We start from the raw sequence: 12,735 nt of genomic DNA on the forward strand, positions 1-12,735 counted from the left end.
AAGTAAATGAAGAAGGAGTTGAAGATGAAAAGGGAGATGAAGAAAGGGGAGAAGATGAAGATAAAAAGGTAACTGAAGAGGAAGACGAAGATATAAAGGTAATTGAAGAAGAAGATGAAGATATAAAGGTAATTGAAGAAGAAGATGAAGATAAAAAGGTAAATGAAGAGGAATATGAAAAAATCAAGTTTTTTAGAAATAAATTTGAAGCTCCATTTAAATATGACTCTAATTTAAAAAAAATTAAAGAATTGAAAAGTGAGCTAGATAGGATATTTCTTGAAACTAAATGTAAAGTTGAATGCTTAGAAAAATGTACATTCACTAAAAAAAAATTATCCAAATCCGGATTTCAAGATTTTATTAAATATGACCATATGGACCGGATATATAATTATTTCATTTATTATGGTTGGTATTCCACCATAACAGCAAGAATTAAGTATAATAATTGTTTGGTATATGTTCACATATATTATGTTTATGCAAACAATTGTTGTAATATGTGGGTTACTGAGGATGCTCAAATATTTCTTAAATTTCTTGTAAATAAATTTTTTCATCCAAGTAAACCCCATTCCGAAGAAATTTGGTTAGCTATGAAAAATGATAACTTAAATGTAGAGAAACCTCCACAATATACATATTGAGTTTTATCATGATGAGATGATGTAAAATAGGATTGAATGTTTTTGGAAGATAAAAAACAGTAACACAATATTACCAGATTTTCTATGGTGGATGTGAAGGTCCTAATTCCACATACATCAAGTTAATATCTTGTGATGACCATGAATTCATCATTAAAAGGAAAGATGCCTTCACCTCAAATTTAATTCAAGCAATGATGTCAAGTTCAACAACGTGTATTGAAAATGAAAAAAATTAAATCCATTTTAAAACAATTTCGTAAGTATAAAGCTGTTAGAACAAAGTGTTATTATATAAACTGTTATATTTAGAGATAAACTGTTATTTAGAGAAACATATAAACTGTATATAATAAATAAATAATTATAATACTTTTATTTTTTTATTTTATTTCTTCAGGTCATATCTTCTTCAAAAAGTGTGTACATATTTCACCTACAATACTCAATTCAAGAAAAATGAGATTACTACTGATCCTGAATTTCCAATTGAAAATAATATTGCTCTAGATCTGCTTTTGGTTGCTGATTTCCTTGATTGTTAATAATGACATCCATAACCATATATTTTTTACTAAATGTTGAAAGATTAAAATATAAAAACAAGCTTTAATGTTATATTATTTTTTGTTTATTTTGTGGCTTGAAAATGATTCCATCCCTTTTATTATTATTATTAATATTAATATTATTATTATTATTAATAATTATTCCAGTAATTCCAATGAATCAAGAGTATGATTGCAATGAAGTTATAGTATTGAAAGATACAATTAAATACTGGTTTGATAGAGGTGATGAGCAAATTAAATATAAACATGAAGAACTTTTCAATATATATGATTTACTATCACAACAAGAATGGTTCGAGTTCCAGTTAAACTTTAAAGACACTATACAGGTATATATACTAATAGGACGAAATTCATCTATTATACTTCCAAACCAAATAAACATAACTAACTTAGCGTCAATTTTAATAGAATGCCGTTATTATAATAATGAAAATGTACAAAGTTATAATGAAAATGTACAAAATTTATCTTTTATTAAAGATGCATATATGATTAGGACTCCTGTTAAATATATGAAATTTTCTGTATTGTGGGATTATAAAAATATACTACTATGTTGGAATCACTTGTCTATAATAGTAGGAGGTATCAATAACGAAACTCAGGTGTGTAATAATTTACAAGATAATTTGAATGTCATAATGTGTTGGTTATATGAAAAATATAACATTACAATCCTTGATAATAGTTTAAATATAAATAACAGTAAATATCTTACAAATGGGACCATTTATATAGGTATTACACACAAAGAAAACGATATCATTATTTGTTAAGAAATTTTTCATTATATTAACAATTGTTTTCACAATTTTAAATGTTATAATTATTTTACATGGTGTTTTTAAATTGGTATGTTTTTTTTGTAATATCCCCTCGTAATATAAGGGGGCCTCGTAGCCTGGTGGATAGCGCGCAGGATTCGTAATTCTGTGGCGCGGGTTCGATTCCCGCACGAGGCAGAAGCAAATGGGCAAAGTTTCTTTCACCCTGAATGCCCCTGTTACCTAGCAGTAAATAGGTACCTGGGAGTTAGTCAGCTGTCACGGGCTGCTTCCTGGGGGTGGAGGCCTGGTCGAGGACCGGGCCGCGGGGACACTAAAAAGCCCCGAAATCATCTCAAGATAACCTCAAGATAACCTCCCCTAAATTCCCATATATATCGTATATATGACTTGAAATTTTAAATTGGTAATTCCAATCATTCCAACATTGAAGGAAAATATATGGGTGGTGAGCTGTACTTTGGTGGTAGGTAGCATGGTAGGTAGCCTTGGCTATTGGCTAAGATATAATAACTTAATCCTCAATAAAGAGTTTTAATTTTTGGACTGACATTATTGTAAGAAGGGCCTTTTGATATACTACTATGTTAATCCCAATTACCTATTATTTGGGAAATTTGAGACAAAGATATGATGATACTACCCTATTCAAACCCCAACCCTAAATAAATTTTGTTAGCAATGAGTGAGTATTTCTATTTCACGATTTATAAATATGGCTCTCATTGTAATTGTGTTATAGACCCGACGCCTCCACAGAGAATGGAGAAGCGATGACAGCGATGCTATCTATGAGCCGTCACCCACAAGTATGGGAAAAGAAGGCGCCCTCTTCTGGTCAAAAGTACAATTATCAGTGGTGAGTGACTCTTACTATGATTGGACACGGAATGGATTATTACAGTGCGATAGGTGTGGAGGAAGTGGACTCGACAAGGGTGTGGTCAGAGACAGTGTCCTGTGTGTGTCGCTCTACATAGCGACATTGACTCAATGATATTTTTTGGAGGCTACATTCAGTTTTATTATGTACATTAATGTACTTTCTATATATTTATATAATAAATAAAGAAGTAAGTAAATAAATAAACTTTTATATTATTTATCTCCATTCTTAGTGTTGTATTCCTTCCTATATGTTATGAACCTCATAAATTCCCCTTATGAAGCCAATGTACGTGATTTGTTAAAAACACTGAGCCCTGAAGATATTAGATGTCTGGCTCAGACATCAACAGGTAATCATCGCCTTTCACCTAAAAGTTCTCAAGAGGCCCTAAATATAATTTTATGTTATACTTCAGACTTGAAACGCTTGTTTTCTTATCGACGTCTTACTGCCCAAAATCTTTTTAACTACCTCTATAAAAATCAAGTACCATCAATGCCTTTTGCTAAGAAAATGGAATTGGTAATAGCTGTAAAAGAGTTTTGGACAAAGCAGCATGGTAAAATAGGTATCGGATATTCAACTGAACAAGGAAGAGCACATTCAAACCCCCAAACCGAAATTACAAGTGCTATCCAACTCTCAATACCCGGAAATACGAACATCATTTTATGTTCCAATCCAAGTTTCATTCAATATGCAACTGGTGAAACCAAGAATATAATTAAAAATCCTAAACAATGTAGTTTTATGGGTACTGCAGAACGTACAAATTTAGGAACAGTACAATGTCAATGTGATTCATATATAAGTACACTATTACAGCATCAGACAGAAGAGAGTGAAATTAAAACTTTTACTCAAACAAATAATTAAAAAAAACAACCTGTCTTATGTGATGATGTTCCTAAAACTTCTATTCGAACTGTTAATGAAAAAAACAAATTTGTATGTGGTGTTCTTTCCCCGGTAGAACATAAAATGGAAGTTATAAGAAGTGACGAGTTTATACAAAAATTTTGTAAGTGGTATTTTAGAATGATTAATCGTTTGCAGCCAGAGTGTTTCCACCTACCCGGAGATACTTTTCGAGGTGATATTTTTTATGACAACAGTTACACTGATATTTACTTAATTGGCCAGTCAAATAGTGAGAGACATGCTTTTGGAGGAGGAAATACTTTCCAACTTTTAAAACAAAAATTTCAAGAGTATAAGATTCAGTTCAGTCCTAATTTAGAAAATGGAATACAAGCTTATCAATCCAATTTTGGTATGGTCAAAATCAGTTGTTGTGGCACCATACATATCCGAAACTCATGTGTGGGAATTTTTGAACAAGAAACGGGTATGGTATGCAGTCCAAATGATCATGTATGGAAGATAATGTATATAAAGATAAATTTAAAACATGCTAGTACACATAAACCTCCAAGTCTACCTTCATGTCAAGTGTTTGAAATTAAAATTTGAAATGGGTTTTTTTATTAACAACGAATAAATAACAGAATAAGTGAAATCTATAGACTTTACTTCTCCGGGATGTAGACGTATTCTGTCAGGATATTCTTTTTGATTTATAAATATACTATTTTAATTGATATAATCGCAAGATAAAGATTGTGTAATAACATTATGTACTTTTGAATAATATTATATATATATTTTTTTTTTTAACAAAGATATAAAATATGGGTTCTGTACCAAGATATAACCATTAAGGTTCCTAGACTCATCACAAGGATAACTAGTGGCACTAAAAGGCAAGTAGTTATTTCAGTCAAACTAAAATGGAATGGAATTGGTGTATATATGACATGAATAGTATGGTTTGGTCCCATTTAGATCTATTTTCTAAACACGTTATTTTCATGTTTTTTTCAGGAGGATATTCTAGCAATAATCATCATGGTATCGTCCTCCAAAATCACCAAAATCAACAAAACCCCTAAAATTATCAAGAAAAATCCCACTTTTGATGATAAATTTTTTGAACTTTTAATTAATGAGCGAGTGAAGAAAGTGGTGGACATGCTTATCAGTGTCCATGGTATTCATGGTAAAAGGAAAATTTATATCATCTCCAAGTTGGAAGATTGCTGGAATATGAGATCAACTATTCCACTAAAGCGAGACACTTATATAAATTTATGTTTATCATTGTTAAGAGATCCAGCATATTCACATGATACTCTTAGGAAATTTAATGTTTTAACCCATAATGAATGTGGTGATTACATGTTTGGACATCCTGTTATAGTCAATGATAACCAACGAACAGGAAGTCAGATTGATATTTAATACTCATGTTCGGAAGTGATTATCGGGACAGTGACTACTGAACAAGGACTGGTCAATGGTTTCATAAATAAAGGAAAAATTACATTTACAAGTGTTAGGTGTACCTTTCTTGAATATTCAAAGGCTAAAAAATTCTATGATATGTTCATTTTAAATTGAACTATATATTTTTTTTTTTTAAATCAGTTCATATTTAGGGAGGGTTGATTTTAGGTTTGGTCATATAGATATTTAGGTAAGGCTGCGATATTGACACTACTAAATACCTAACCATAAAAATACCTTTATGGTTTATATGACAGACAATCTGTAAAATATTTTTTAATAAATGGAATCATCCAGTCTGCTATATCTATGTGGTTTTCATGTGAACCCTGTTTTGTTATAATAAGAATAACTTCATATATATTGAAAAAATTCTAATACAAGCATATATTTATTTATTTACCATAATTTTTGAAAATATATTTTCAATTTTCTTCTATAAATTTACCATGGTCTGTTACTGTAGGTGTTTACCACAGCTCTGTTTTTGTATATTTATACCAGGGGAGCCAGACAGATCACTGATAAGTGATCCAGTCACCAGAGACACTAGTGTGTTGTACCAGTCACCAGACACACTAGTGTGTTGTACCAGCTTCACACCAGTGGGCTATTTAGAATTTATTTCAGAAAAATTATGGTAAATCGCAAATACACAAATAAACAAAGAAAACAACTATTTAATCATAGAAAGAAATTGGTATAGGTTATAAAAAAATGAATAAAAATCTTCTAATTGATAATAATAAGATCAATGACAAGTTTTTACTAGGCCTAACTCTAATTATGAATCAAAATTTATGTTTAAAACTTTCAAATTTTTCTTCATTCCAATATTATGGAAAAGATAATATACTCCATATACATCCTGTATTATGTGAAATGAAGCCACTAGGTTTACTGGGCCAGTCATTAGATTCACTTTATCTTTCAAAGAAAATTATACCTAAAGAAATTCAGATAATATACATTAGCCCTCATCATATTTTTTCTCACGAAACCAATGGCCAAATTACAGCTGATTTACTCTTAGGTGGTTTCAAGAATAATATTACGCCACTTTATCTCTTAAATGAACATGATCTAAATTCCCTTGTTGCAAATCCCTCCCACAGATTTAGACTTATAGATGGTCGATCGGTAGAAATGTTTGATAATATGTGGAAGCTAGGAACTAATGATTGTGCAATTGATAGTAAAGATCATAATAATGATTTATTGGGAATTCGTCCCATTTTGGGCTTGTGTGATTTATTTTCTATTTCTAAGCGTTTAATATATTTAACCCAATTGAGCGATTTGATCAATAAAATTCACCAAGTATTTAATATAATTAAATATTTTCCCTATCTAATACATCCATATCGTTTGCTGGTTTCTGAAACAGGGAAATTTTATATTATGTCATTTAGTCTCCTTCATTATTTATTTTCGCCTCATGCTGAAACCAAAAAAATTAAAGATATTGTGTTTTCTCATCCCCAATCTTTAATACAACGTACTGAAAATATTGAAAATATTGAAAGTAATACTCTAAATAGAATCAAAGTTAAATGCAAAGAAAATTTAATAATAGCTAGCAAAGACTTCAAAATATATCATAATTATTTAGCTCAAAGTAATTGTCGTCTACTTCTCGATATGTTACACTCTCTATTTGTAACTATTATATGGATTGCTAATGGTGGAGGAGTTATACATAAACAACATACATTGGTACGCAATTATTTGACCTTACAAGGGAATATTACCTTAAAACCCACTCACTCCCAAAATCCATATAAAGTTACATCACGAAAACCTATTCATAATCCTTGACTACCTGCTTCTTCCCAACCACCATCTCAACTTGAACTAACATCATCTCCACCATCACCGTTATCTAATAATGTTAATCAACAACTGAATTGCCAGAATCCATATGGTTTATGTCATGCACAGATTATTTACAGCTCATTCCATACAGATGAAATCAAATGTAATGAGGCTCAACATGTTCATAATTATGGTTGCCTTCATTTGTTGAATTATACTCCAACAGTTCTTGAGGAAGCCTTTAGTGAAACATTAACATCACACAGAGATAATATTCTAACTGATGTAATTGAAAATGAGATCAATATAATTTTAGCATTTATATCACAGATAAAAAAGGAGCTCGAGTCAACAATAATTTAATATATATATATATATATATATATATATATATATATATATATATATATATATATATATATATATATATATATATATATATGTCGTACCTAATAGCCAGAACGCACTTCTCAGCCTACTATTCAAGGCCCGATTTGCCTAATAAGCCAAGTTTTCATGAATTAATGTTTTTTCGTCTACCTAACCTACCTAACCTAACCTAACCTAGCTTTTTTTGGCTACCTAACCTAACCTTACCTATAAATATAGGTTAAATTAGGTTAGGTAGGGTTGGTTAGGTTCGGTCATATATCTACGTTAATTTTAACTCCAATAAAAAAAAATTGACCTCATACATAGAGAAAAGGGTTGCTTTATCATTTCATAAGAAAAAAATTATAGTAAATATATTAATTCAGGAAAACTTGGCTTATTAGGCAAATCGGGCCTTGAATAGTAGGCTGAGAAGTGAGTTCTGGCTACTAGGTACGACATATATATATATATATATATATATATATATATATATATATATATATATATATATATATATACTAAATATTCTGAGATTATCTTGAGATGATTTAGGGACTATTTAGTGTCCCCGCGGACCAGTCCTAGACCAGGCCTATTTCTACCCCCAGGAAGCAGCCCATGACTGTACTGCTATAAAACAGGGGTATCAGGGTGAAAGACGCTATCCAATGTTCATATCCACTCAGCTGTGTGGTGGTCTAAATGGAAGATTATTCATGTGTAGATTCGAACTGAGGATAGTCGTGACCCCTGCAGGTAACCCCCACATATTGACTAGATGACCGTCGTATCAAAACTAACACAACTAAGTCAACAAGAATGTTGTTTCGTTATATATATAATATAATCATTAGTATACATTATTAGTTTAGATGTGAGAGACATTTTTTTATATAAAATAAAATAATAATGTCACTATCAAATTCCTTATATATTATAATATTTATGATATTTTTAATTGTGATCTTTTTAATTATATATTTATATTATTCAAGAAATAGGTCAACAATTTCAACTCAGCATCCTCAACTGTCAATGAATTTCATTACAAAAACTAATATTAAACCTGCTGGTCTGTATGTTGTCTTTGAAAGTAAGTATTATATGGACCAAAATCGTGGTTACGATATGATTTCTCATGTAAATACAGTTAATTGTAATGATGATACAACGATTAATCCTAATGATGAAAATAGTAATGTATTTTGTAAATTTGATACATCCATATTTGATCAATTTAGAAAAGAGAATTGGTATTTTAATACCTTAACACCGATAATTTTATTATCTATTCGTAATCTTCCAAATTTTTTACCTATTGTATATGAGAATATTGAAGATCTTCCACCCTCTGCAGATCATGAGATTACAAGCCTGCGTGAAAATATGAAGAAAAGCTCAATTGTTAATGGTAATAAGTTACCAAAATGTGTATGGGTATCTTGTTCACATATTTGGGTTAATAGTCCAAACAAATATACTCCGCAAGGTTTTCCTGTTTATTATTTTCCAACGAAGGAACATATAGATGGATATTATGCCCCACTTCTTCCTATTCAATTGAAACTTAGCCCAGGTGAAAATATTATAAAATGTAAAATGTGGGCAAAAAATATTAATATAATGAGTGATCCATTTGCTGTGGTTAAATTTAGGATCACGGTTAAAATGTAGGATTTATAATACTATAAAGCATGATATACTACCCTGTTTAAATATTATTACTAAAAAGATAATTATATAAAAAATAAGGTATGTAGATTTTTTCTTGTGGAACAAATTATTCATTCTACTCTGTATCAACACATCTTTATATATTTCTGAGCTTACAAGGGAAGCTTGAGAAGCTTGGGAAGCTTTCTGAGCTTACAATACAAAGAACTATTTTCTTTTTATCATTTTCAGATAATTATAAAATGATGGTGATATTGGTTCTATTTGTTCTTCAAGATCCCAACTGTCAACAAGGGTGGCGCAGTTGCTTTTTTTTTTTTGTAAACCATGAAAAAGCAATATGAAATCTACCCCAGAAAATATTCTGTTAAAAAAATATTTAAAAAATATTCTATTTAAAAATAAAAGTGGAATTTTTACAAAACTTTAATCCAACAATCAACTTGTATCATTTAGTGGAAAATTCATTTTTACTTATATTAGATAATGTTTCATCGATAAATGTAAGAAAAACATTTGCCGACGTATTAATTGATCTTCAAAACAGTGAAATAATTATTATAAAATGTGCTTCAATTACTTGGCCCTCAATAAATAAAGTAGAAAACTTTAATTTAAAACATTTTGAAGATGTTAAGATTATTTTAAATATGAATGACTGGGAACGAAATTATGTATTGGTAAATAAGTACCTTTCATATGAATTTGCAGACATTAGTATTAAACCTCATTTAAAATCTTTAAATATTTTAACAGAAGATATGGGGAGTATCAATTCAGAAAAATTGAGAGCAAATCTACTTGATACTTGGAACAATGAAATACCCCCTATATACCCTTCTGAAGTTCTCCCAGAGAGTGAATATACTGTTACTGAAGTAAATAGCAACAAACGCAGCAGTGAGTCACAATCAGGTTCAATTGGCATGGCTTCAAAACATAGGAAGTATTACTGCCTGGTGTTATAATGGATACTGCTCATTGGGAAGCGTGTCAAAGAAAAGAAGCACAAGACACCGCCAGAGTAATAAGCTCCAGCCCTGTCAACGAAAAGAGCAAGGTTATTTTGTCTGCTCTCTTCATGTTACTAGGTCATAAGCCAAATTTTAACACAATTCATATATTTTTCCAGAAATGTTCTACCCTATCCTATCATAACATGAACCTAAACTAACACAATTAAGTTAATAAATCATGATTATAATGTAATATAATAGTAATAATTCAAATAAACAAATTGGAAACAAATTATCGAAAATAAAGAAAAGCACTCAGCCTACTATACAAGACCTGATTTGCCTAATAAACCAAGTTTTCATGAATTAATTGTTTTTCGACTACCGAACCTAACCTAACCTAACTTTTTCGGCTACCTAACCATATATACAGTATATATATATATATATATATATATATATATATATATATATATATATATATATATATATATATATATATATATATATATATATATATATATATATATATATATATATATATATATATATATATATGAGTTTTCAGTTGCATATGTCCTGGGGACCATTCAGGCTTGTTCGCATATATATATATATATATATATATATATATATATATATATATATATATAGATATATATATATATAGATATATATATATATATATATATATATATATATATATATATATATATATATATATATATATATATATATATATATATATATATATATATATATATATATATATATGTGTGTGTGTGTACGTGTACCTATTTTAGTTTACATAAAATATAGGATGGAAGAACATGTATGTAGTAAATTAATCTCTTTTTTACTCAAAATTCAATAATTTCATTCGTTTATTATGCTATGATAGTGAACACAATGTTAAAATAAATATTTTATTTATTTATTTATATATTTTTTCAGATGATTGAACCCTTTTTGATTAAAAATCCAGGACGTTTTACACTGTTCCCAATTAAAAATCATGATATCTTTAAAATGTATCAGAAGGCGCTAGCATCATTTTGGACAGTTGAAGAAGTAGACTTGTCAAAGGATATTGTAGATTGGGAACAGAAACTTAATGAAGAGGAACGTCACTTCATTTCACATGTTCTAGCATTTTTTGCCGCATCAGATGGTATCGTCAATGAAAATCTTGTTGAACGTTTCTGCCAAGAAGTACAAATACAAGAAGTGAGGTGTTTTTATGGTTTTCAGATTGCCATGGAAAATATTCACAATGAAATGTACAGTTTACTTATTAATACATACATAAAAGATTTACAGGAGCAGAACAGATTATTTAATGCTATTGAAACGCTGCCAGCTGTTAAGAAAAAAGCTGATTGGGCTCTAAGGTGGATTACCAATAGAACGGCAACATATGCCGAACGCATTGTTGCCTTTGCTGCAGTAGAGGGTATTTTCTTTAGTGGTTAATTTGCTGCAATATTTTGGTTAAAAAAAACGTGGTTTAATGCCAGGTCTAACCTTCAGTAATGAACTGATTTCTAGAGATGAAGGGTTACACACAGATTTTGCTTGCTTGATATTTAAGTACTTGATTAATAAGCCTGATCAGAAATATGTATATTCTATCATTGAAAATGCTGTGAAGATTGAACAAGAATTTTTAACAGATGCCTTGCCAATCAAACTTATTGGTATGAACTGTGATCTAATGGGGAAGTATATAGAATTTGTGGCTGACCGACTTCTCTTTGAACTCGGTTTTAAGAAACTTTATAATGTAGAAAATCCATTTGACTTTATGGAAAATATCTCATTAGAAGGGAAAACTAATTTTTTTGAAAAAAAAGTAAGTGAATATAAAAAATATGGTGTAATGAATTCAGATCAATACAGTTTTTTTACATTAGATTCAGACTTTTAGTTAATTAGTTGATGGATGGAATAGAACATGTTTTTTTTATATAGAATATAAATAATTTAATATAAAAATAAAAATAAAAATATATATCTATTATCTTTTACTATTTTACTTATCATATTTATATTTTGACTTGATGAATAATGAATTAAATACCTTACATTCTCTCTTTCCATTAATTACAAGACTACAAAATATGAGGTATGCAATTATGGACATAATAACAAAACCATAATCTTCTTTATAAAATATCAACATATCACATGATTACCAAGCAGTGCTACTATCGTCCGATGTAAACACCAAGTTTGGTTATCGCCATTGAATCAACTTTTCTATTTTATATTCACCAATGAATATAATTCAAAGAGAGAAATGAATCATTACATTAAGTTCCATGCAATATGCCGGTGATACAATATATAAGAGCCTCCGTATCCAGTCCAGTCAACCAGTATGCCAGAATCCTGTTCAATAGTAATACGGGCTACTGTGTAATGGAGCTATCCAAGGAATCTTGTGGTGTAAGTACCTAAAAGTTATTTTATGATAAGCATGATGAAGCTTTGGACACTATATTATAATAAATAAATAAATAATGTCTCAGGTGCATTTGTGATGAAATCTAATCTTTCTAGGATGATATTAGCGATATCAGTACGGGAGCCGAAGAGAAGAAGAAAAAAGATACTACTTCAACTAGCAAGTCTATTATTGTTAAAATAGAAAACCATATCCATTCCAAT

General features: G+C 29.6%; 1 pseudogene; it reads left to right on the plus strand.

Moving 5' to 3' along the window:
* LOC138356174 (ribonucleoside-diphosphate reductase subunit M2 B-like) overlaps positions 1–11,992 on the plus strand; it is a 32,245-nt pseudogene extending 20,253 nt beyond the window's left edge.
* Positions 11,993–12,735: the final 743 nt, after the last annotated feature.

The sequence above is a fragment of the Procambarus clarkii genome, chromosome 6, assembly GCF_040958095.1.
Source record: "Procambarus clarkii isolate CNS0578487 chromosome 6, FALCON_Pclarkii_2.0, whole genome shotgun sequence".
NCBI lineage: Eukaryota > Metazoa > Arthropoda > Malacostraca > Decapoda > Cambaridae > Procambarus > Procambarus clarkii.